Here is a 26,592-nt window from a genome sequence, read left to right as displayed (position 1 = left end):
GTGTTTGTACAGCACATGATGGAGTGGAGCACACTGGATCCTAAGCTCTCTGCCTCACCTTGTAATGTCAGTCCTGTCAGTGTGATGAGGAAATCTTGCTATTGGTCCGAGAGTACTTCTTGCAACACAACAACATCCATTTATCCTGACAAAGGGAAAATAAGAAAATGTGAAAGTTATTCACTAATCAGAAGAGGATGTCATAATGTTTTTATGAAATAAAGACATTTATTTTGCCCACATACACAAATTTTGCTCATCAATGATCACTTTTTAATTACAGATTTTTGGACTTACACCTGTGTACACGTATATTAATGACACTGTATACTCGGTGCTTGCACGTATATTAATGACACTGTATACTCGGTGCTTGTCCGAGAGCTAGTGAAAAAATACTTAGGTGGGCCTCAAACGCATGACCTCCTGCTTACTAGTGCAGACATCTTAACCACTCAACCACAAAGCTTGCTACAGTACATGTAGCGCCAGCTGGCCGGTCTAAGTCAAACGCAGCAGCGGGTATGCAAACTTTATCAAGATGTTCTTTGCGTCGGGGAGGTAATAATTACAGGAATTTGCCCTTAACACCAACGTACATGTATATTTATGACATTGTATACATGTAGACCTTTTTCACCCACGTGACAGGATTGCGATAAATGTAAACAATATCACCACATGTGGACCGCCTTGACCACGGTGATCGCATATACTCCTACAGGCAGCTTCATCCACATACAAGCGCACATGCAAACACTGCATGCTTGACTAGTTCATCTTGAGTTAGTAGATTACCATCACAACACTATGCACTCATTACCATCACAACACATGGCTGTCCAGCATGATCGTCACATCACAGGAAAAAGGTCTGTACTCGGCACTTGTCCGAGAGCTTGTGAAAAACTTGCAAACTTACTTGGGTGGGACTCGAACCCACAACCTCCTGCTTTCTAGTACAGATGTCTAAACCACCTGACAACGAGTTTGCCGGGGAGGGATAGCATTTTGCTAAGTAAAGAATGTCGCATCCTAATGAACCTTTTTTTCGTCATACTGTGGTGCATATCAGCCCTACAACCAATATGGCTAATTTCCTGGGTAGCACGATCATACCAATAATGTCAAGTCTAACAAACAAACACTGCAGTCTTGGAGAATTAATCAATTGTCATATAAACATGAAGTCTAACAAATCTCATCATTTTCTGCTTGGTGAAACTTCATTTATTCAATTGATGGCTTCAAAGTCTACTGAAAAACCACCTTCAACAAAAGAGTTTCACATGTACATGATATACAAGTCATTCATGCATAAATGGGAATGAAGTTGAAAAAGATCACTGGAGCATGTGCGTTGTCCATTCAAGTCAAAAGATTGATTTTTTTTTGCTTGTTTTGTGAATTTCGATTTCCAATTGTTTACCTTCACCATTTTGAAAAACATCTCAATTTAAAACATTGAAAATGCAAATGGCTCCCTGTTTTCTAATTTTTGTTTCTGAAATAACATTGTTCAGAGTCAACAGGGTTGAAATCCAACAAATAAAACAATGTTAGCCAAGCAAAAGTACATGCCAAGTGACCAGCACTTCCGACATGTCTGGAGAAATGCACAGCGAGGCAGGGAGGAATGTAGTAATATATTTGCCACTAGGGCAAATCAAATGAATTCCTTGATTATCATCACCACCACACCAGATTATCCCTACCGCCCCAACTTTTTAATATTTGATATTTCCAACTTTTTAACAGATTTCCGGTCCTTTTCAACATGACAACATCAAATTTAATGCTTGCACAGTTGCTTGTATTAACCTGTGTGCCCTAAATCTATATGTGCAGTCATTGCCCTTCATGAGCACTTTCTTCTGGAGTTATTTGGGGAAAAAAAGCAGCCCGGTTGTTTACATGATTTTGTGTTTTGTTTGAATCATTTTTATTATGGAATTTGTACAATTTATGAGATTTCATGATCACTACTTGTGATGAAATAGCACATTTTGTTACTTACGAACTTAGCTTTCCAGTAAAAGTCAACATTCTGTTGGCCAGTCTTAGCCAAATTTGAACCGAGTCTTTGAACACTAATGTATTGAAGGGTAGAGAACATTACACCCTTTGCATGGATAATGGTACAGTGCATCCAAATTTTAAAAAATTATTTACGATGGCAAAAGTAGGTCTCATGTCAGGTATTTTCTCCATTTCCTGGTCACAGCAATTATTTGAATTATTTTTTATACAAGCAACAAACTACAATTGCTAGGATATTTCTGGCTTTGCTTGTCCAGCTAAGATGCAGGCAGTAATCAGCACTTTTGGAATGTTTTCTTTTATTTGTCTGACTCGGCTCCTATCACTGAACACTTTCAAGTTCCAGAGTTGCAACTACATGTACATGTACTTCTGTGTCCTTCCTCTATGAAAAAAACCTACTCACAGTCATCCCACTGTCCTTGTTTTTATTTCATGGTGTTGTTTGGGTTTTGGTGATAACATTTGATAAATATACAGATTACTTTCTTTCCTACTCTCTTCTGAACTTGTTGGGTTTTTTCTTGGTTTTGTTGTTGTTTTTTAAATACACCACCGGCTGAAAGAGAAAACGTGACTCATGCCAATAAACCTTTTTTTCCGACACTCTACAGATTGATGTCAACAATAAATGGTACATGTACATTATGTGCATTTTGGCCTGTTGGTTTCAAATTCATTAATAATACCCACCGAATAGCAGTAACCTTCCTCCATGAAGTAACTAACCAACCCTCTTATCGTCTGGTAGAAGAATAGAAGAAATAGCTCATACTCTCCCAATAATTCTGCTTCAAAATACAAGTCACAAATTCTGTGGAACCTTCAAAACGTCCGCCATTGCAATTCAGACTGCGTGCGCATTTAGAGCACGTGTTGTGGCCTCAGACACAAAAAGGAAGACTGGTTCCCGCCAAGAGTTGTGAACTGCTAGGTTGGAAAGATACCTGATGGAAACCAGTCAGTTTGTTTTTGTTTTGCCGATTTAATAGAGCCTGAAAGTTGATCCCTGACGACAGCTTCCGAAACCCTCGGATAGCTTTTAGAATTTGTAATTTTTTTTTCGTTCAGTTTCTTCTTAAAAAATCCAACTCGAAAAAAAGGGCTTTGAAATATACTTGCTAACAATATCAATTCATAGAAACTGAAAAATTACCTGATCTAAAAGGGAAATATCCTGCCAAAAATTGACCCGCAACTTTCGAAAATCTAAAATACATGAAGAACAGTGCAATGCCGCACTCTGGTACGCACATGAACATTTACGATCTGAAATTTTATGGTGGTCTGTCGGTAAAAGCCGAAATAAAACAGATCAAAATATTTACATACTTTCATTATTTCCAAGGTAATAAATATGAAGCAATATTGTACTTTTACGAAAGATTCTAATATTTTATTTAGCCTTTGCTGACAACAAATGCGTGATGTCAACTCGACGGAATCTGGAACCCATCGACTGCAGGTAGGTCAATCTTTGCAAGGTTGTACAATCTCGTTTTCAAGACAGCACGGCGAGTGAAAACAAACGTGCATGACCAAGGAGACCTAGGTACGACATCGCCACGCGTGAAAGGTTGTTAATAAAATTCGTATACCCATCTCCAGCTGACTTTTCCTAATATTACTTGAAGAAGACAAAGGTAAAATTCCAACATGAGTGTTTCATGGGGTGGTTTCAGAAAGGTGTTATTCTTCCAAAAATTATCGAACGTGATCAATTTAAAATCCCCATAGGCAGACCGCACAAGGGTTACGGAAGCTGGTTACGTGACCTTTTACCCCTCCTTGCTTATGTGGGTTTTTTTATTTCCATTAACTTTTTATATGGGGATTGTGGTGACTCCGGTCTTATAATCCCGTTATTGTTGATTTTTGAGCATGTATTTTCTTCTTAATGGTTTTGATTTCCTACATGGATGTCCTCTGCCAAGGCCTGGGCAAGCCAGGCACGAATTGATGTAAACAAAATAATAAATATATAAACAAATACCGAATGGCACTTGGCTAGGGACCGGCTGGATTTTCCTGCCCAGGGGAGGTCCCGTAGTAGTTAAAGCTGACAAAACCAGGTTGTTCAGCATGAACAGAGGTAGGATTGCATGGGAGGTGATTGCAGTTGGCCGTTTTTTGTTTTGTATTTTTGTTTGTTTTTTTTTCCAACTAATTAGCAAAAACGGCGTACACAGGAGACGTCAGTGTAAGGGTTTTCAAAGTCTATTGGAGATCAATGGTCTATGCCCCACAGAGAAAACGTTCATTACAAGCGTACATGTGCACTTTACGTTCAAGCAGACAACGGTTTTTCATGCGAGCAGGCGACGTTATAGCGCGGACTTTTTCAACCACTGATGAACTTCGTAAAATACCACCAAGTGTACCAGTAAAAAGAAATTTCGGGAAGATCTAAACACAACACTACGAAACATACATTTTTCCTCCATTCAGAAGATTTTTAAGCAACAGTAAATATCAGAACAGTATTTTAAAAAGTGGATCTTACGGACCCTATCTAACAACGAAACAAATCGAAATTGCAATATTAGCACTAATTTTATCAAATAATTTTAAATAGAGAATAACTTTCTCAGACAAAAATCTACCACCAAAGATTCACCCTTAATGCATTGATTTCATGAATTCATTTTGAATCCATCGAAAAAAAAATAATAAGAAATTTGGTCAATTTGAATCAAAATCGCATCGATCCAACGGTGCACAATCTGAATTAGCTTTTCCGGTGGTAGATTCCAGTAGGATAGTTTTGTTAACTGAAAAAAAGGGATTGGGGATGTCACGAAATACGCCAACGCCATCAAGCAGCAGGTTGAGAGAAAAAAAAAACCTTTTCGATCAGTGTGTTTGGGAAAGTTTCTAGAAAAAGTGATTTATACGATGGCCATTACGCGTGTTTGATGATATCAGACCAAGCTACGATGTTTACCACTACCAAAAATAATCGTAAGACATATGTAATCTTGACTTGCTCATTGACATAGAAAATTGTATATCGTCAGGACCCCTAAATCTACGCAGTCCTATTTCTACGCCCTCACGTTTCAGTGAACGTTTTGCGGACGCGCGCACTATTGAACAGCCAACAGTCACTTGATTGTATTTTTTGTCCGTGTTCAAAATTTAGCAAAGGACCCCAGAATGTTGGAGATTAATCCTGTTATCTTACTTTGTGTGTAAAAAGAAATAAACGACCCCTTTTTCTGCGAACTTTCCTAGACACAAATACTAAAGTTTATGTTGTCAGTCCTCCGAAAATGCAGAACTCTTCGTATCATCTAACAGTTCGCCCTCTATTGTCTATTATGTACTTTAAACGTGTCATGTGATGTCGTGTCAATTTACAGACTCAGTGAAGTGCTTCAAGGTTGCAAATGAGACCCTTTGCTTGTAATTTATTTGAAGTTTCAGAATGTTAATGTTTTGTTTATGTTGTCAAGTGAGGAAAATGAATAAACTTACTGGTGGGTCAATTTTCAGTGTTTGTTTCTCAATTTTCTTCCCAGAAGAGAGCAGGATTACTTGGGTTGCCCGTGTTCACGAATAAATGTAATCGCTGGTGGGATAAAACATAAACCAAAGGGTGTTGGAGGGATGTGGATGGGGATTGGGGTGTTCACTAACTTGTGCACTATCATTTGAGCTTCTTGAAAGATGATCAACATTCCTATTAGTCTCCATTAAGAAAATAGTGTGAAAATGGACTGCTACGTTATTGTGTACAATTTGGCGCCCAAAATTTCCTTCAAATTCAAACTTATTTGACAAAAATTTGTATCTGGTGGATTCCCATTTTTCAATCGTAATCGATTTATATGAATCTAGATTAGACATTGATCAAATTTGGCAACACTCAATTTTTCAGGTGAAAAATAAACTAATTTTTGGCTTATTTAAAACCACACTTTTCATTACTTTTTTGTGGCAGGGCACAAAATCCATGTTACTGGAAAAAAATATTAATGTAATTTGGATTTGTCACGAAAAATTCATTATTTATGCTCCGTTTCCTGGAAATCCATTTACAAACACAGCGCCTCATTTGCAACCAGAGCGCCCATATCAGACATAGCTCGTCGTGATGCTACTAAGTGCAAGTCTTGCGCAAGCGCACATTGGTAATGAGCGCCTTTAACATAAGTGCTCAAAAGAATACAGGTCCTAACTCATTATCATTTTTTTCTTTGCATTACCGTGAAGAATTAATGATCAGGGACAAATTCCACAAAGTATCATAAGCTCGCAGTTGTTTCCATATTGGTCATAACAAACGCCAACGGCGCAAGATATGGAGACACAGATAGCTGCGGAGGGGACGCTGTGTGATGTTATACTACCAAAAATGAATGAACTCGGAAAACCTTTGTATAAAATGACCCTTTTAGGTGGTAATGGCGCCTCCTGAAGCCAAACTAATACACCAGTTTGATGCATTTTTTTACGGTCATCTATTCAGTTTGTTGACGATTTGGGCATCGTGATTATGTAAGTAACGAGTAGATGAAGCGAGAGATACACCATGCACCGGTCATGCGAGCACGCGTGTTCTTATAAAATAATAGGCCTGTTTTGATGACTCAACGCAGACTGTCGGAATCAACTTCAACTTCGCCGAATGTCGCCGTCCCTGTTAAATGTTTCCCTTTGAACGGTTTGGACATTCGCTTTGAAGTCCATTTTTAGAAAAAAGTTGGATATGTATATGAAAGTGATAACCACATGGATCAGTTCCAGACGTGTGTAGAATAACACTTATTCCCTGTGGAATGAATCAAAGATTGCAGTTTGATACTGAAGTCACGCAGTCTTTAGTTAATCTTCAAAACTCTTCAGGACTGGCCAATGAAACTTTGTAAGAACTTGAAGCTAAATGTAGCCAAAGGTTGCACGACAAGCCTGACAATCGCATTTAAAATTCTCTACGAATAGTGTCCATCTCCCTTGAAATGTTACTAACAGTCCAATGCAAAAGGTCCACTCCATCAAAGCATGCTGGCCAGGTATACCTAGTCTAATATATTACAAAGTGGGACAAACAACTATAGCGCCTACCCTTCCGTTCCTTTAGGGATGGTCTTAAACAGCCCACACATATGAGACTTATTAGAACGTACCTGAATGATTTCCAGAAAAGTGACATTCATTCATAGTATCTGTCCATGGAAATAAAAGTATACAACACGGGACTTCGTTGTGCAACAATTTCTGACTTATCACAAACACTAACCTGATTAGACATCATGCATCAGATGCAAATTCCTGAGCTTGACGCGCGTGTGTTTAGCAGATCACGACATCCTATTGGTCAAAAGAGGCATGTAATGGCGCGCATAACACCCGTCTGCATGGTACGAACGTTGTATCACCGCAGTAATGGCTGAATCAGCCGCTTTTTTAATACTGGACTTTGGCTCCGTCGCAGGCATCAGCTGTTGGTGACTTATCTGAGACGGAGACGAAGTTGAGCATTGGAAATCTACAGCCTGCGCTATATACTTATGCCTTCAAGGTATGACGTTTGACCCTGACTCAGCAGACATGACTCGACTGTTTTGTGCACTTTGCTATACTGCCTTGATTGGTTGATTTTTCTGACGTGTAGGGCCAACTTCAGACAAAACCATTTTGGACCGTATTCGCGGCGTCCCCAATTTCAGTCGTATTCCCCAACGTAGCGTCTTTATTTGAAAACATTAAATTCAAAGAACCCAACTATATTCTACGATTTCATTCCAACCCCCAAAATCACGTGGTTCCATCACATCAAGGATTTCAAAGTTATACTGTACGCTCAGGAATACGACTGAAATTGGCGACGCCGCAAATACGGTCTACTGCACGCAGCCAAAGCGGGAGTACACGAAAAGCACGTGCCACTTGCATTGTTTATACCCAGAGCTTCGTAGGCGGCCTATGGGCCAACTTCCCGCATGGTTCCCTGCACAATACGGGATAATAAATAGTATGGAGCGAGCCTGCGCGTTGATGCCGCCGGCCCTTCGCAGCACTAGGCCTAAACTTTGTTAGAAATGCGCTCATAGGCCTGTACAGAATTATGGAAAACTTCTACTACGGAGGACTTCGGTCGATATTGGAAGTTAAACTCCGAGAGCCCTTCAAAATACCGAAGAACGCTATTCCCTGTCGAGAGAAGTCAGCAAAAACATCTTTCGCAAAGAAGAAGCTTGGCTTGCAGTCCTTCGTGCTGAACACTGAAACAGGTACGCCGAGCAGATGCACTGTGAACGGGGGAGCGACATTTTAAAAAGATGTTAGTGTTGATTGAAAATGCCACACTCACCAACACTGAAAACGACGGTAACTTTAGAAAAAAAGGGCTTTTGTGTCTGTACAAAGAAAACTTGACATTGTAAAAACAAATTCAGCATGTTCAGAACTTTATATCACTGGTCTTTTTAACCCAAACTAATTAGAAGGATCTTGGTGGGGTGAAACGGTCTCATAGTTCTCTACAAATTGCTATATTGAAAGAAAACCTGTAAAACTGCTGGCATAGAAAAAATGTTAATTACAAAATCCCTGAGTGTTTTCTGTAATTGTATTTTAGAAACAAGTTTTGGTCGTAAATTATTTTGTCATATTTATAGGTTTGCCCCACACAGGTCATTCAGCATTGGGATACAAGCTCTCAACATTTTAAAATGCCAAAATAAAAGCAAAAGCCACAGGTAAGTTTACAATTTCTTGTGCACACTCTTTGCCATAAGTGCTTAAGTTTAGCAGCGATTGCTTGGCACACCATGATGTTTTACTTTTTATCTTAAGAGGTTCTTGGATACAAAAATTACAAAATACTGGATGCATGTCCCCTTCAATTTTATCCCTCTGAGTCAAGATAATCCATACAACATATAGCATCCTCTTCCCCTAACATTTTCCAAAGACCTGTTATTAAACAAGACCTCTTGAAGATCTCTTGTTATCCTTAGATGGTAACAGTCAAAACAATTCAGCAGAGATGTTATTGAAATTCCCAGTTAGGCTAGAAGTCAGTCCTATAGCAGTATAATCACACAAATTTATCCATTGCTTTGTGTATTTGAAAACCCTTCTGAGTGTAAATCAACACTACAAGTCTCAAAGAATGTATTATTTTTACTTGTGGCAAGGACACAAAAGATGACAAATAAACGGTACCAACCTAAATACTTTGTTCTGAGACTTCCCTACAGTAAACAGACACTCCTTGGCAGAATAAATCAAGAGTTACAAGTGATGAAATTTGACTGGTTGACTTATAATTGTAGAAGAACTGAATGGATACCATCTTGCCAGAGTGAAACCTTCAATAATTCTCATCATTGTTGTGATTCCATGACAGTACATACACACACACCTTGCCCTTCAGGTCATTGCCATCTTGCAAGTTGAGAAATCATGCCACTGCAGTAAACTAACATACTTCAGCTGGACAAAGCAGTGGAACTCATTCTATCACAGGTAAGCCAGCAAACCATGATATTCAAGTATAAATGTAACCAAACTGCTTCCAACTTCAGCCAGTCAATAAGAAAACCACTATTTCCTGGCCTATGTAAAAATGCATCACTAAATAGAAAAGCTTTGGAGCTGAAAGTTGTTTGGGATAATAGCCATTGCCATTACTCTATGCAGTACAGATCTCAGTGAAATCTTTTCACTTTCTGATTGGGTTTCACATGAAACATTGCAACGGTGAACCATGAAAAATTAAATGACAAAGGATATGAGTAACTCTCCTTTTTTCCGTTGAGGTGGTGTACCGTTGCGGTTGTTATCAAGTGCGCGAGTGCTGCATTTTTAAAGAGCGGGATGTACGCGCTCCCTATCCCAGTCGTAAGTGACTTCGTCACAAAGGCGGACGCGCCACGACTTGCAGGCTCCCATTGGACGATCGCAGAAGTTGTGCGTTAACTTCGGGTTCCATGGCTCCATGCAAATGGCGATCAATGCATGTAACCCTTTGATCTCCATTATATCCGCTCCGAGCATGAATAAAAGAGGGCGGGTTTTGAAATGAAATCGACAGTCCTTTAGTACTCACGCACCGTATAGGTTCGCAAGTTTATGCGCGTTGACGCGGAGCACGCTGAGTACGCGCAACGATTTTTAATTTCACGTGCACGCCGAACGCGTGTTAGAACCCAGTTGGAAAACTTATTGCCACCTGTCTTTCTTTCGCCGGTGAGGGTGCACTTCGGCTCAGGGCGGATCACGTTTCAATCACTCAGTATTTACACAGCAACATTCTGTGCAGTAAGTTGAATGACTTTGTTATCTCCTTATTTAATACGAACAGCGCACAGCAGTATCTCTGAGATGGCCGAGTGGTTAAGCTCGTGGTTATCAGATCGTTAGACGGTGGGTTCGAATCCCAGAATTGACTTTTTATTTTCCCGACGCTTGCCGTCAGTAGCTATAAGAGACTCCAATTTACCCCCGTCAAATACCAGCAGTACCTTAGCCTAGCGGGTAAGCTCTGCAGCTGGCACTGTCCGCGAAGTCCAGGTGAGCGCCTCAGTACAGGTTCGAGACTTATGGCCGACTCGGCGGCCAGGGCTTAGGGGCTTGTCTCGTTTCCTCCCTTGCATGGTCGCTCGAACCCTTTTTGGGGTTAAATGGATGGGCAGGGAGGAAGTGCGTTGGGCCGGGAACCCCGAGATCCCAGAAGAGTCCTATATGGAAGCCGGTAACTGAGATTTGTAGCGAATTTCAGGAGTCCGTGCGCCTGAATGCTTGGTCAACACCGCATAACTTTTGTATTTTTCCCTAACCACATTTTTTTTCCTGTCCCTTGCCACAAGGCAATTTTCTAGGTTTGACTGCAGTGAGCTGCAGGATTGATGCTGATTTATTTTCATTCATTTCCGAAATTTTCGACAGTGAAACCGATCCCAACCGTCTTGGGTCCATTTCTTGTCAGTGATCTCAGTATAGAAGCTGTCAGGCGTATGTTTATTATCGGAGATTCAATAGTAAGAGATCCAGGGGTGGCACAGTTGGGTGGCACTTGCCTTCCTATTTTATTGATGGAAATACATTTCCATTTGTTATAACAACAAATTTCGTTGGGTTTTAACTGCAGAGTAATTTGATATTTTCAAAGAAAAATTCTCACAAAAGATACGTCCCATATCTCCGTGGGTTACCCCAAAAGTTGCCACAAATGCGTTGCAACTGCCGCTCCTTTTCTTGAATGTGAATGTTAGTTTGATCGATCACTTACTCTAGTCAGACAGTTCTGCCCGAAAAATACAAGCAGGAAAATAATGAAATGAAAACGAAAGGAACAATCCCTAGTTGCTGGAATTTCAACAACAGAAAACGACATGGAGAATGCAATGGATGTCAAATCAATATTAGCTTTGGGTTTTACCCCATTGTCGCCTGAAAAGGCGGATAGGCCATCCTGTTCCTCCCCCCCACACACACGGTAACCCACGTTAGACTTAATTTTGATCAGGCTGACTGAAACTTAATGTTGTCATTTTAATTAATCCGTGCCTTATTGGCCATAAGTTTAATATCGGAATTCGGAGTTACAAAAATGGCATAGTTAAGTAGCTCCCTTACCTAATACTTCCAAAATGTAGCTGTTTTTTTTTTCAAACAGGTATGTATGGGTAGTTCAGTAATGCCTCCTGGGGGGTGAGGGCATAAAACCAGACCCCTCCCCCCAAAAAAGTGAATTCGGCAAACACGAATGACATACAGGAAAATGTCAAAGTGATCATAATCTCACAAAACATGCATTTTTTTAAATATTAGTTCCTGAATGTCACACACACAAGACTGGACACCTGTGTAATATGTACCACAAAACTTGAGGGCGCTATTTCAAATTAATGTGGGAGAAGCACAGTCGTAATAGGACGCATTTCACCAAATGGTTGGAATTCTGCGCGCAAGCTCATAAGTAATTTGGGATCACTCGGGTTTTTACAATAAGACATGCCACAATCAGGAGGGATCATAGAAATATATCTATAAATCCCGAACTTTGGACAGGTAGTTTCCAGGTCCGGATACTTCTTGTGCAAAAAGCCCCAAAAGTGCGGGCCCATTGCGGGAATGGGGGAGAGGGGGATCTTTGCAACGCGCTTCCCACAAGGTGTTCCAAATATTTTGTCCAGGATTGTAGGTTAAGCTATACGTCAAATTTTATGCGGCGAATTTTTGAAAACTTTGACTATGGTTTTACTAGATTTAAGCGAGCTCAGCAAAGTGAGTAGCAATGAAGGGAAAAAAATAATCGAGTGAATTTTTGAAATTGTGAGATCCCAGCTTGCTCCTCCTTACTTTTCTCTTCCTCTTTTTATCTGGACAACAATTCTCTAAGTATGAACTTGGAAATTGATATGAACATGAGCCACGATCCCGTTGTGTGCCCATGAGGTTGACGTCATGAGGACGTCATTGGGTGACCAATTATAGGCAATCAAGAATTAGTATCTCAGTCCTTGTAAACAATACTAATATCGATCATCATCAAGTGGAAACTGCAACTGCTGTATTATTTGAAAGTGGTAAAATATATCATGAGGCGACTTTCTCTTTAAAAATCTGGTCCATTCTGCAACCAATACGTGGACGTATCTCATTTCATCCGTGGACTTAGATATGCGCGCATTACAGTAGGGCGTGTGTGCATCGGACCCGGAGCTAGTGCACAATACCACGAGTACACTGGTCCGACATGGAGGCGAAATATTTGTTTTGCAAATTGCTGGGGAATCTCGACTTGAAAATATTTGATAATATCGGCTCTAAAGGATCATTTTATAGGGGAATCTTCCATGCGGTTTGAAGTAGGAAACTAGGGGAAAAAATACGTATATACATGGCCAGCTGCGATGTCACCCAACTGTGTCCCAGCTTACATGTCATTGAGGTAGATGTGTAGCATTAAGGGGCACATGTACTATTATCAATAGTAAGTATTAACCCTAACAGTCCCAAATCCTCCGATTTCAATATGATTTTACATACACCCAGGGGGTTAGGGTTAAAGAATGAAGTATTCCCTCTGTCGCATTGAACCTACAGATTCGCTTTAACAGGCTGCAGACTGAAAATTGGGCACTCGATGTTGCACTTTGGTGTTCACACAAAAGATTTTGTTTGTGGACTTTACCAGATGTCAAGAGGCGACTAAACAGCAAATGTATTCAGCTCAAATGTTGATAAAGTAATAACGTTATTACTTGATACCGCTATAAGTAAATAATCTATCTAAAATGTTGTTTATCTGTTTTTATCTGTCCCACAAATTGAGGAACGAGATTCATTCAAGTTTGAAAACCCACAACGGAAGGCCTATGTTTGTAAAAGACACAAACTGTTGTCGCCACGACTGTGCAGTTGCAGACTTCCTGGAATAACCCCTACCAAGGTCAGTTTGTTGAAGAAGTGTTGGAAATTTGAATTGACTCACTTCCAATGAGGGGCAGAATTCTGACAGCGAAGTTTAGTGCATACTGTGATCCGCCCTCCCAACGGGGGGGGGGCAGAATGACAACGAAGTTCAGTGCATACTTTGGTCGGCCCCGAATGAGGGGTGCAAAGTTCTGACAGCGATGTTTAGTGAATATTTCGATCGGTCCTATCAACCAACATTTTCCCCCATGTAGGTCACACAAAAAAATTACCAATGTATTAAAATACATCAGCGAAATGAGCCCTCGTCCATGAGTTGTATCAAATCAAACAGTAAGAAAAACAAGAGATAGCCCTGTCTCATGACGAATGTATGTAAATTTCATATATATATTTCATAAACAAACATTGAGCCAAACTCCTAACACACATCTGTGAAGCAAACTATGGGACAGGGAGACCCCCCCGCCTTTGTGTTGGTCATTGTTACAAGGGGGATGTTAAGTGACAATAGGCTGGAGAGTGTACAGGGATTGGACTTTTGGGGGAGTACCCCTCTGTCCCATTTCGTGCTTGGTATACCGCGATGCCTTTATTGATGCTCACGATGTACATGGTCAGTGCCATTTTACGTCCGCGAGAAAATGCAATTCGCTTTTCACGATGTGATCAAGGACCTTTGTCCACTAGATTCATTGAGCATTTAATAATGGTCAACGTCAGAACGTGTACACGGACAATCGTCACTTTCTTTCTTACATTTGAATTTCATTGTATTATGCATGGGGGAATGTGTTTTATTCCACCGTGTATGATCCATACACTTGCAAGGCAGCAGTCAGCCCACCCAAACGACCCCGTAGCTCTTGGGCATTTTGTGCACAAATTTCAGTGATCAAAACAGGAAAATGTGGTTTCGTAACTACAAAATAAAACGTCACATTAGTTTATAAACTTAATGAAATATTCGACGTGTGTTGAGGAAACAACAGGCAAATCCCACACGCCGCTCAGTCAAGCGATAGTAATTGCCCTGGCTGAGGTTTCACACTCAACGGGCTACAAAATCCCCTTAGGGAAACAACTGTAGCTGATAAGAGATTCTTGAAATCCTACCTCGACCTGCCAGAAAACCCAAGTTCGAGCTGCTGACCTGGGTTTTCTAGCAGAAAATGAGAACTCATGGCATGAGAACTCATAGCTTTTCCGGTGGTAGATTCCAGTAGGATAGTTTTGTTCCCCCCCAAAAAAAACAACAAAAAACAAAACAAAACAAAAACAAAAAAAAAGATTGGGGATGTCATGAAATACGTTAACGCCCTCTAGCAGCATGTTGAAAAATACCAAATACATGTTCAATCAATGTGTTTTGCAAAGTTTCTTAAAAAGTGATATACATGATGACCTTTATACAGCCAATGCATGTCTGAGGATGTTATTAGACCAGAGGTTACGATGTCTTAAAACTGAAAAAGTAATCGTAAGAGATAAGTAATCTCGACTTGCTCATCGACCTATATTTTATACATTTCCAATCTTCTTACACTTAAGGCGATTTATTCATGACGTTTTAATAACACCAATAACAAGAAATTAAGCAATGATCCTTTAATCCTCAAAGCTATCTAAAATTGACCATTATAAAGTTAATGTACGTCTTCATTAATGTCGAGGGGTAAATCATCCGATCTTTGACATATTTAAAACCGGAAGTGCACTGTTATTTGAGATTCTTAAAAGATATCAACTTTCCTGTTAGTCTCCATAAAGGAAAATATTCTGAAATGGACTAGTGATTTTGTACGATTTGGCTCGCAAATTTGGTCCAAATTCAAACTTTTTTTACAAAAATATTTACCCGGTGGATTCGCATTTTCAAGTTCAATTGATTAGACAGTCTGCTAATTTATATGAATCTAGTTTAGATATTGCTCAAAATTGGCAACACATTTTTCATTACCTTTTTGAGGCAGGGCACAAAATCAAAGCTACTGAAATATAAAACGATTAATGTAAATTGGATTTGTCATGGAAAACGTCCAGGGTATAAAAGTCCTCGTACCACACTGTAAGCCCCCCTATGCGAAATTGTTTTCAAGATGTTTTTTCTCACATTTTTGCCTGGCAAAGACAGTTCAAATGTTGTTCACAAGTGCCTTGTATCCTGAATTCCGTAAATGTTGTGATGAAATCACCAAATACGCCCGCGGACAACGCATTTTGCAGATAATTCTGCGAAACTCCACGCGACGCGTGAAAGACCTACGTTCGTGCGGTGAGCTTTCGGTAACTGAGTACTTTCTTCAGGGCAAGCAGATTAAGTTCTGCTGAATCTGAACTGAACTGATTTTATATTATATTCTTGTCAATATTCTGATCACGGAGCTACGCAGCCATTCCATATTTCTTTGGAAGCCTGTTCGGACACGGCCTTATCTGCAATTTCTTCACGCCCATGGCTCTTCTGCGCACGCGTAAGGGCACTTCGTTACTTTGCATTTCGCACATGTAATAGTACGAGTGCTAGCAAAGATTATATAGCGCCGCGTAGCGGCGCAAGATGGGTAATTTGGCCATAAAGGTGTTATCACCATGGGCGCCATTCGAGTGTGAACGTTGATGTGTGTGCTTGCCTGTCGGGGCGCCTGCGCCTGCGCATTAACATGCATTGCGCAGACGTAGTCCAACCAGAATGGCGACCATGTGATTACAACGTTTTACGCGTATTCACGGTGAACTTCCCCATCTTGCACCGCTACGCGGCGCTATACGGTCTTTGGTGTAGGGCGAACATGTATGTACATGTACTCTGCCGTGCAAAAGCCTGATCGCACATGTAGATCCGAACGAATCGCCACGGAAAGCGTGGGGTTTTGTAAAATTTCCTGCAAAACACGTTGTCCGCGGGCGTATTTAGTATTAAAACATAGCATTTATGGAATTCGGGATACTAAGCACTTGGGAAAGACATTTTGAGCTGTCTTCTGCAGGTAAAAATGTGAGAAAAAAACTGCATTGAAAAAGATGTCGCATTGTAGGAGGACTTTATACCCCGGACGTTAGTAGCAATGCAATGTAGACGTCGTCCAACCTGGGTTTACCTAGTCTAATATATTACAAAGTGGGACAAAGAAATAAACTCTTCAGCTCTTTTGAGGATTGTCACAGCAAATATATGACACTTATGATTTCTAGGAAAGTAGCACCACTTCATATTACACAACACAGGACTTCGTTGTGCAACAATTTCAAAATTATCACAAACACTAACCTGATTAGACGTCATGCATCGATGCAAATTCCTGAGCTTGACGCGCGTGTGTCTAGCAGATCACGACTTCCTTTTGGTCAAAAGAGGCATGTAATGGCGCGCATAACACCCGTCTGCACGGTACGAACGTTGTATCACCGCAGTAATGGCTGGACCGGCAGTTTCCAAATATCCACTCGACTTCCGCCGCAAGCTTCATCTGTGTTTTTTAAACGTCCTTTTTTTGAAGTTGTAGGTGCAATAGTAAGTCTGATAGTGCCACAAAACATCACGTAAAATGCAAAAGAGCCAAACATAGCATAGTACTTCAATTTAATGTACACACTCCAGGCTCACAATCAGGAATTGGTTTCGGAGACTTATCTGAGACTGAGACGTTTTGGAAATCTATAGCCTGTGTTCTTGTACTTACTTTGTGACCTTTGACCCTGATGAAGCAGACTTGACTGTTTTGTGCACTTTGCTATGTGGCCATTGATTGGTTGATTTTTCTAACGTGTACTGCAGACGCACCAACCAAAGCGAGTGAGCACCCGAAAAACGCGCGCCACATGCATTTACCCAGAGTTTCGTCGGCGGTCTATGGGCCGCATGGTTCCCTGCACAATACGGAATAATAAATAGTATGGAGCTTCTTGGGCAACCAGCGAGCCTGCGCGTTGATGCCGCCGGCCCTTCGCAGCACTGGACCTATATGATTTTTGGTAGAAAATGCACTCAAAGGCCTGTAAAGAACCATGGAAAACTTCTACCACGGAGGTCTTCAGTCGATATTGCAAGTTAAACTCCGAGAGCCCTTCAAAATACCAAAGAATGTTATTCTCCGTCAAGAGAAGTCAGCAAAAATATCTCAAAAATTGCAAAGAAGAAGCTTGGCTTGCAGTCCTTGGTGCTGAACACCAAAACAGGTACGCCGAACATAGGCCCTGTCAGCGGGGGTGCAAAGTTTTAAAAAGTGTTAGTGTTCAAAACGCCACACTCATGGTCAACATCAGTATTAAAAATTAAAAAAACCAACATAAACCACCGTTAGAGTATAAACAAAACTGTGTAGTAGAGAATGGAGTTAAACGACGGTATTCCCAACTTTACGAAAAGAACATAAAGTTATTTGCGGTCATGTGGTCTGTATTTTTGTCTGTACCACGAACGTTGACGAAAATTGTTATGGTAAAAGCAATTTCAGAACAAACGTCCCCCCAAAACCAAGGCAACACTCTCTTCATTGCACTGACCCTATTTTTTGGTGGAAATTTCAAATTGTAAATTGTCAGAAAAACTTTCTTACTGATAAACTAACTATGCAAATTTAAATCCACCATGTGTCATGTGTTAAAACACTCACAGTTTCCCCTCAAAATTCCACTCGAAACTCAAAACCCTACCCTTACTTGACAACATTAACCCTACAGTTATTGAGCATAATGTCAGTCATCTCCCAAAGTGAATTCAAATGTTAAAACGTAGTTCTCCCTTTTATTATAGGCACAGGTTCCCCCAACCTACAGTCCCCCAAAAATGAGCAATCCCAACAATCCCCCAAAAAGCACAAAATTTCATGACTGCGGACCTGTCGGAATTGACTTTCTAGACCATAGTAAGAAATGGGCCTAACTTTTCAAGGAGGAAATCTCTGAAGTTGAAAATCTCAGGATTTCATAGATACCTCCAGTACTCTTTGCAGTAAAAATTTCAGCCAAATCCGTGTCGGTCACCTTTGCCCCAAAAAATAAAAAAATTCCATGAACCCGGACCTGTCGGAATTGACTTTCTAGACCATAGTAAGAAATGGGCCTAACTTTTCAAGGAGGAAGTCTCTGAAGTTGAAACTTTCAGGATTTCATGGATACCTCCAGTACTCTTTGCAGTAAAAATTTCAGCCAAATCCGTGTCGGTCACCTTTGCCCCCCAAAATAAAAAAATTTCATGACCCCGGACCTGTTTGAATTGACTTTCTAGACCATAGTAAGAAACGGGCCTAACTTTTCAAGGAGGAAGTCTCTGAAGTTGAAACTTTCAGGATTTCATAGATACCTTCAGTACTCTTTGCAGTAAAAATTTCAGCCAAATCCGTGTCGGTCACCTTTGCCCCAAAAAATAAAAAAATTCCATGACCCCGGACCTGTCGGAATTTACTTTCTAGATGAAAGTAAGAAATGGGCCTAACTTTTCAAGGAGGAAGTCTCTGAAGTTAAAACTTTCAGGATATCATAGATACCTCCAGTACTCTTTGCAGTAAAAATTTCAGCCAAATCCGTGTCGGTCACCTTTGCCCCCCAAATGCACAAAATTTCATGACCGCGGACCTGTCGGAATTGACTTTCTAGACCATAGTAAGAAATGGGCCTAACTTTTCAAGGAGGAAGTCTCTGAAGTTGAAACTTTCAGGATTTTTTAGATACCTCCAATACTCTTTGCAGTAAAAATTTCAGCCAAATCCATGTCGGTCACCTTTGCCCCTTAAAATCACAAAATTTCATGACCGTGGACCTGTCAGAATTGACTTTCTAGACCATAGTAAGAAATGGGCCTAACTTTTCAAGGAGGAAGTCTCTGAAGTTGAAACTTTCAGGATTTTTTAGATACTTCCAATACTCTTTGCAGTAAAAATTTCAGCCAAATCCGTGTCGGTCGCCTTTTCCCCCAAAAATAAAAAAATTCCATGACCCCGGACCTGTCGGAATAGACTTTCTAGATCATAGTAAGAAATGGGCCTAACTTTTCAAGGAGGGAGTCTCTGAAGTTGAAACTTTCAGGATTTCATAGATACCTCCAGTACTCTTTGCAGTAAAAATTTCAGCCAAATCCGTGTCGGTCACCTTTGCCCCCAAAAATAAAAAAATTTCATGACCCCGGACCTGTTGGAATTTACTTTCTAGATGAAAGTAAGAAATGGGCCTAACTTTTCAAGGAGGAAGTCTCTGAAGTTGAAACTTTCATGATTTCATAGATACCTCCAGTACTCTTTGCAGTAAAAATTTCAGCCAAATCCGTGTCCGTCACCTTTGCCCCCAAAAATAAAAAAATTTCATGACCCCGGACCTGTTCGAATTTACTTTCTAGATGAAAGTAAGAAATGGGCCTAACTTTTCAAGGAGAAAGTGTCTGAAGTTAAAACTTTCAGGATATCATAGATACCTCCAGTACTCTTTGCAGTAAAGATTTCAGCCAAATCCGTGTCGGTCGCCTTTTCCCCCAAAAATAAAAAAATTCCATGACCCCGGACCTGTCGGAATAGACTTTCTAGATCATAGTAAGAAATGGGCCTTACCTTTTTACTTGCAGTAAAAATTTCAGCCAAATCCGTGTCGGTCACCTTTGCCCCCAAAAATAAAAAATTTCATGACCCCGGACCTGTTGGAATTTACTTTCTAGATGAAATTAAGAAATGGGCCTAACTTTTCAAGGAGGAAGTCTCTGAAGTTGAAACTTTCAGGATTTCATAGATACCTCCAGTACTCTTTGCAGTAAAAATTTCAGCCAAATCCGTGTCCGTCACCTTTGCCCCCAAAAATAAAAAAATTTCATGACCCCGGACCTGTTGGAATTTACTTTCTAGATGAAAGTAAGAAATGGGCCTAACTTTTCAAGGACAAAGTGTCTGAAGTTAAAACTTTCAGGATATCATAGATACCTCCAGTACTCTTTGCAGTAAAAATTTCAGCCAAATCCGTGTCGGTCACCTTTGCCCCAAAAAATAAAAAAATTCCATGACCCCGGACCTGTCGGAATTTACTTTCTAGACCATAGTAAGAAATGGGCCTAACTTTTCAAGGAGGAAGTCTCTGAAGTTAAAACTTTCAGGATATCATAGATACCTCCAGTACTCTTTGCAGTAAAAATTTCAGCCAAATCCGTGTCGGTCACCTTTGCCCCCAAAAATCAAAAAATTTCATGACCCCGGACCTGTCGGAATTGACTTTCTAGACCATAGTAAGAAATGGGCCTAACTTTTCAAGGAAGAAGTCTCTGAAGTTGAAACTTTCAGGATTTTTTAGATACCTCCAATACTCCTTGCAGTAAAAATTCCAGCCAAATCCATGTTGGTCACCTGTGCCCCTTAAAATCACAAAATTTCATGACCGCGGACCTGTCGGAATTGACTTTCTTGGCGATACTAAGAAATAAGTGTAACTTTTCGAGGAGGAATTCTCTGAAGTTGAAACTCTCAGGATTTCATAGATACCTCCAGTACTCTTTGCAGTAAAAATTTCAGCCAAATCCGTGTCGGTCACCTTTGCCCCCAAAAATTAAAAAAATTCCATGACCCCGGACCTGTCGGAATTTACTTTCTAGATGAAAGTAAGAAATGGGCCTAACTTTTCAAGGAGGAAGTCTCTGAAATTGAAACTTTCAGGATATCATAGACACCTCCAGTACTCTTTGCAGTAAAAATTTCAGCCAAATCCGTGACGGTCACCTTTGCCCCCCAAAAGCACAAAATTTCATGACCGCGGACCTGTCGGAATTGACTTTCTAGACCATAGTAAGAAATGGGCCTAACTTTTCAAGGAGGAAGTCTCTGAAGTTGAAACTTTCATGATTTCATAGATACCTCCAGTACTCTTTGCAGTAAAAATTTCAGCCAAATCCGTGTCGGTCACCTTTGCCCCCAAAAATAAAAAAATTCCATGACCCCGGACCTGTCGGAATTTACTTTCTAGACCATAGTAAGAAATGGGCCTAACTTTTCAAGGAGGAAGTCTCTGAAGTTAAAACTTTCAGGATATCATAGATACCTCCAGTACTCTTTGCAGTAAAAATTTCAGCCAAATCCGTGTCGGTCACCTTTGCCCCCAAAAATAAAAAATTTTCATAACCCCGGACCTGTCGGAATTGACTTTCTAGACCATAGTAAGAAATGGGCCTAACTTTTCAAGGAGGAAGTCTCTGAAGTTGAAACTTTCAGGATTTCATAGATACCTCCAGTACTCTTTGCAGTAAAAATTTCAGCCAAATCCGTGTCGGTCACCTTTGCCCCCCAAAATAAAAAAATTTCATGACCCCGGACCTGTTTGAATTGACTTTCTAGACCATAGTAAGAAACGGGCCTAACTTTTCAAGGAGGAAGTCTCTGAAGTTGAAACTTTCAGGATTTCATAGATACCTTCAGTACTCTTTGCAGTAAAAATTTCAGCCAAATCCGTGTCGGTCACCTTTGCCCCAAAAAATAAAAAAATTCCATGAACCCGGACCTGTCGGAATTGACTTTCTAGATGAAAGTAAGAAATGGGCCTAACTTTTCAAGGAGGAAGTCTCTGAAGTTAAAACTTTCAGGATATCATAGATACCTCCAGTACTCTTTGCAGTAAAAATTTCAGCCAAATCTGTCGGTCACCTTTGCCCCCCAAATGCACAAAATTTTATGACCGCGGACCTGTCGGAATTGACTTTCTAGACCATAGTAAGAAATGGGCCTAACTTTTCAAGGAGGAAGTCTCTGAAGTTGAAACTTTCATGATTTCATAGATACCTCCAATACTCTTTGCAGTAAAAATTTCAGCCAAATCCATGTCGGTCACCTTTGCCCCTTAAAATCACAAAATTTCATGACCGTGGACCTGTCAGAATTGACTTTCTAGACCATAGTAAGAAATGGGCCTAACTTTTCAAGGAGGAAGTCTCTGAAGTTGAAACTTTCAGGATTTTTTAGATACTTCCAATACTCTTTGCAGTAGAGATTTCAGCCAAATCCGTGTCGGTCGCCTTTTCCCCCAAAAATAAAAAAATTCCATGACCCCGGACCTGTCGGAATAGACTTTCTAGACCATAGTAAGAAATGGGCCTAACTTTTCAAGGAGGAAGTCTCTGAAGTTGAAACTTTCATGATTTCATAGATACCTCCAGTACTCTTTGCAGTAAAAATTTCAGCCAAAACCGTGTCCGTCACCTTTGCCCCCAAAAATAAAAAAATTTCATGACCCCGGACCTGTTCGAATTTACTTTCTAGATGAAAGTAAGAAATGGGCCTAACTTTTCAAGGAGAAAGTGTCTGAAGTTAAAACTTTCAGGATATCATAGATACCTCCAGTACTCTTTGCAGTAAAGATTTCAGCCAAATCCGTGTCGGTCGCCTTTTCCCCCCAAAATAAAAAAATTCCATGACCCCGGACCTGTCGGAATAGACTTTCTAGATCATAGTAAGAAATGGGCCTAACTTTTTTACTTGCAGTAAAAATTTCAGCCAAATCCGTGTCGGTCACCTTTGCCCCCAAAAATAAAAAATTTCATGACCCCGGACCTGTTGGAATTTACTTTCTAGATGAAAGTAAGAAATGGGCCTAACTTTTCAAGGAGGAAGTCTCTGAAGTTGAAACTTTCATGATTTCATAGATACCTCCAGTACTCTTTGCAGTAAAAATTTCAGCCAAATCCGTGTCCGTCACCTTTGCCCCCAAAAATAAAAAAATTTCATTACCCCGGACCTGTTGGAATTTACTTTCTAGATGAAAGTAAGAAATGGGCCTAACTTTTCAAGGAGAAAGTGTCTGAAGTTAAAACTTTCAGGATATCATAGATACCTCCAGTACTCTTTGCAGTAAAAATTTCAGCCAAATCCGTGTCGGTCACCTTTGCCCCCAAAAAGCACAAAATTTCATGACCGCGGACCTGTCGGAATTGACTTTCTAGACCATAGTGAGAAATGGGCCTAACTTTTCAAGGAGGAAGTCTCTGAAGTTGAAACTTTCATGATTTCATAGATACCTCCAGTACTCTTTGCAGTAAAAATTTCAGCCAAATCCGTGTCGGTCACCTTTGCCCCAAAAAATAAAAAAATTCCATGACCCCGGACCTGTCGGAATTTACTTTCTAGACCATAGTAAGAAATGGGCCCAACTTTTCAAGGAGGAAGTCTCTGAAGTTAAAACTTTCAGGATATCATAGATACCTCCAGTACTCTTTGCAGTAAAAATTTCAGCCAAATCCGTGTCGGTCACCTTTGCCCCCAAAAAGCACAAAATTTCATGACTGCGGACCTGTCGGAATTGACTTTCTAGACCATAGTAAGAAATGGGCCTAACTTTTCAAGGAGGAAATCTCTGAAGTTGAAAATCTCAGGATTTCATAGATACCTCCAGTACTCTTTGCAGTAGAGATTTCAGCCAAATCCGTGTCGGTCGCCTTTTCCCCCAAAAATAAAAAAATTCCATGACCCCGGACCTGTCGGAATAGACTTTCTAGATCATAGTAAGAAATGGGCCTAACTTTTCAAGGAGGGAGTCTCTGAAGTTGAAACTTTCAGGATTTCATAGATACCTCCAGTACTCTTTGCAGTAAAAATTTCAGCCAAATCCGTGTCGGTCACCTTTGCCCCCAAAAATAAAAAATTTCATGACCCCGGACCTGTTGGAATTTACTTTCTAGATGAAAGTAAGAAATGGGCCTAACTTTTCAAGGAGGAAGTCTCTGAAGTTGAAACTTTCATGATTTCATAGATACCTCCAGTACTCTTTGCAGTAAAAATTTCAGCCAAATCCGTGTCCGTCACCTTTGCCCCCCAAAAAAAAAAATTTCATGACCCCGGACCTGTTGGAATTTACTTTCTAGATGAAAGTAAGAAATGGGCCTAACTTTTCAAGGAGGAAGTCTCTAAAGTTGAAACTTTCAGGATTTCATAGATACCTCCAGTACTCTTTGCAGTAAAAATTTCAGCCAAATCCGTGTCGGTCACCTTTGCCCCCAAAAATAAAAAAATTTCATGACCCCGGACCTGTCGGAATTGACTTTCTAGACCATAGTAAGAAACGGGCCTAACTTTTCAAGGAGGAAGTCTCTGAAGTTGAAACTTTCAGGATTTCATAGATACCTCCAGTACTCTTTGCAGTAAAAATTTCAGCCAAATCCGTGTCGGTCACCTTTGCCCCCGAAAAAATAAAAAAATTCCATGAACCCGGACCTGTCGGAATTTACTTTCTAGATGAAAGTAAGAAATGGGCCTAACTTTTCAAGGAGAAAGTGTCTGAAGTTAAAACTTTCAGGATTTCATGGATACCTCCAGTACTCTTTGCAGTAAAAATTTCAGCCAAATCCGTGTCGGTCACCTTTGCCCCCCAAAATAAAAAATTTTCATAACCCCGGACCTGTCGGAATTGACTTTCTAGACCATAGTAAGAAATGGGCCTAACTTTTCAAGGAGGAAGTCTCTGAAGTTGAAACTTTCATGATTTCATAGATACCTTCAGTACTCTTTGCAGTAAAAATTTCAGCCAAATCCGTGTCGGTCACCTTTGCCCCAAAAAATAAAAAATTCCATGACCCCGGACCTGTCGGAATTTACTTTCTAGATGAAAGTAAGAAATGGGCCTAACTTTTCAAGGAGGAAGTCTCTGAAGTTAAAACTTTCAGGATATCATAGATACCTCCAGTACTCTTTGCAGTAAAAATTTCAGCCAAATCTGTCGGTCACCTTTGCCCCCCAAATGCACAAAATTTCATGACCGCGGACCTGTCGGAATTGACTTTCTAGACCATAGTAAGAAACGGGCCTAACTTTTCAAGGAGGAAGTCTCTGAAGTTGAAACTTTCATGATTTCATAGATACCTCCAATACTCTTTGCAGTAAAAATTTCAGCCAAATCCATGTCGGTCACCTTTGCCCCTTAAAATCACAAAATTTCATGACCGTGGACCTGTCAGAATTGACTTTCTAGACCATAGTAAGAAATGGGCCTAACTTTTCAAGGAGGAAGTCTCTGAAGTTGAAACTTTCAGGATTTTTTAGATACTTCCAATACTCTTTGCAGTAGAGATTTCAGCCAAATCCGTGTCGGTCGCCTTTTCCCCCAAAAATAAAAAAATTCCATGACCCCGGACCTGTCGGAATAGACTTTCTAGATCATAGTAAGAAATGGGCCTAACTTTTCAAGGAGGGAGTCTCTGAAGTTGAAACTTTCAGGATTTCATAGATACCTCCAGTACTCTTTGCAGTAAAAATTTCAGCCAAATCCGTGTCGGTCACCTTTGCCCCCAAAAATAAAAAAATTTCATGACCCCGGACCTGTTGGAATTTACTTTCTAGATGAAAGTAAGAAATGGGCCTAACTTTTCAAGGAGGAAGTCTCTGAAGTTGAAACTTTCATGATTTCATAGATACCTCCAGTACTCTTTGCAGTAAAAATTTCAGCCAAATCCGTGTCCGTCACCTTTGCCCCCAAAAATAAAAAAATTTCATGACCCCGGACCTGTTGGAATTTACTTTCTAGATGAAAGTAAGAAATGGGCCTAACTTTTCAAGGAGAAAGTGTCTGAAGTTAAAACTTTCAGGATATCATAGATACCTCCAGTACTCTTTGCAGTAGAGATTTCAGCCAAATCCGTGTCGGTCGCCTTTTCCCCCCAAAAATAAAAAAATTCCATGACCCCTGACCTATCGGAATAGACTTTCTAGATCATAGTAAGAAATGGGCCTTACCTTTTTACTTGCAGTAAAATTTCAGCCAAATCCGTGTCGGCCCCCTTTGCCCAAAAAAATAAAAAATTTCATGACCCCGGACCTGTTGGAATTTACTTTCTAGATGAAAGTAAGAAATGGGCCTAACTTTTCAAGGAGGAAGTCTCTGAAGTTGAAACTTTCAGGATTTCATAGATACCTCCAGTACTCTTTGCAGTAAAAATTTCAGCCAAATCCGTGTCCGTCACCTTTGCCCCCAAAAATAAAAAAATTTCATGACCCCGGACCTGTTGGAATTTACTTTCTAGATGAAAGTAAGAAATGGGCCTAACTTTTCAAGGACAAAGTGTCTGAAGTTAAAACTTTCAGGATATCATAGATACCTCCAGTACTCTTTGCAGTAAAAATTTCAGCCAAATCCGTGTCGGTCACCGTTGCCCCCAAAAAGCACAAAATTTCATGACCGCGGACCTGTCGGAATTGACTTTCTAGACCATAG

General features: G+C 40.3%; 1 long non-coding RNA gene across 2 annotated transcripts in view; it reads left to right on the top strand.

Annotated features, from left to right (window-relative positions):
• The first annotated feature begins 8,729 nt into the window (after positions 1-8,729).
• The window catches only part of LOC147800005 (uncharacterized), a 423,432-nt gene continuing 405,569 nt past the window's right edge, over positions 8,730-26,592 (top strand). Inside the window, exons 1-2 of one of the 2 annotated variants that reach the window (XR_015424515.1) lie at positions 8,730-8,744; positions 9,425-9,516. This is a non-coding gene — a long non-coding RNA (uncharacterized LOC147800005). Of the gene's footprint in view, positions 8,745-9,396; positions 9,517-26,592 lie in introns of those variants that run through there. The other variant, XR_015424514.1, reaches the window with a different exon arrangement.

This window comes from Acanthaster planci, linkage group LG02 (genome assembly GCF_054643075.1).
Source record: "Acanthaster planci isolate LZ-2023a linkage group LG02, COTS_SCS, whole genome shotgun sequence".
NCBI lineage: Eukaryota > Metazoa > Echinodermata > Asteroidea > Valvatida > Acanthasteridae > Acanthaster > Acanthaster planci.
This window is presented reverse-complemented; position numbering and strand designations above follow the sequence as displayed.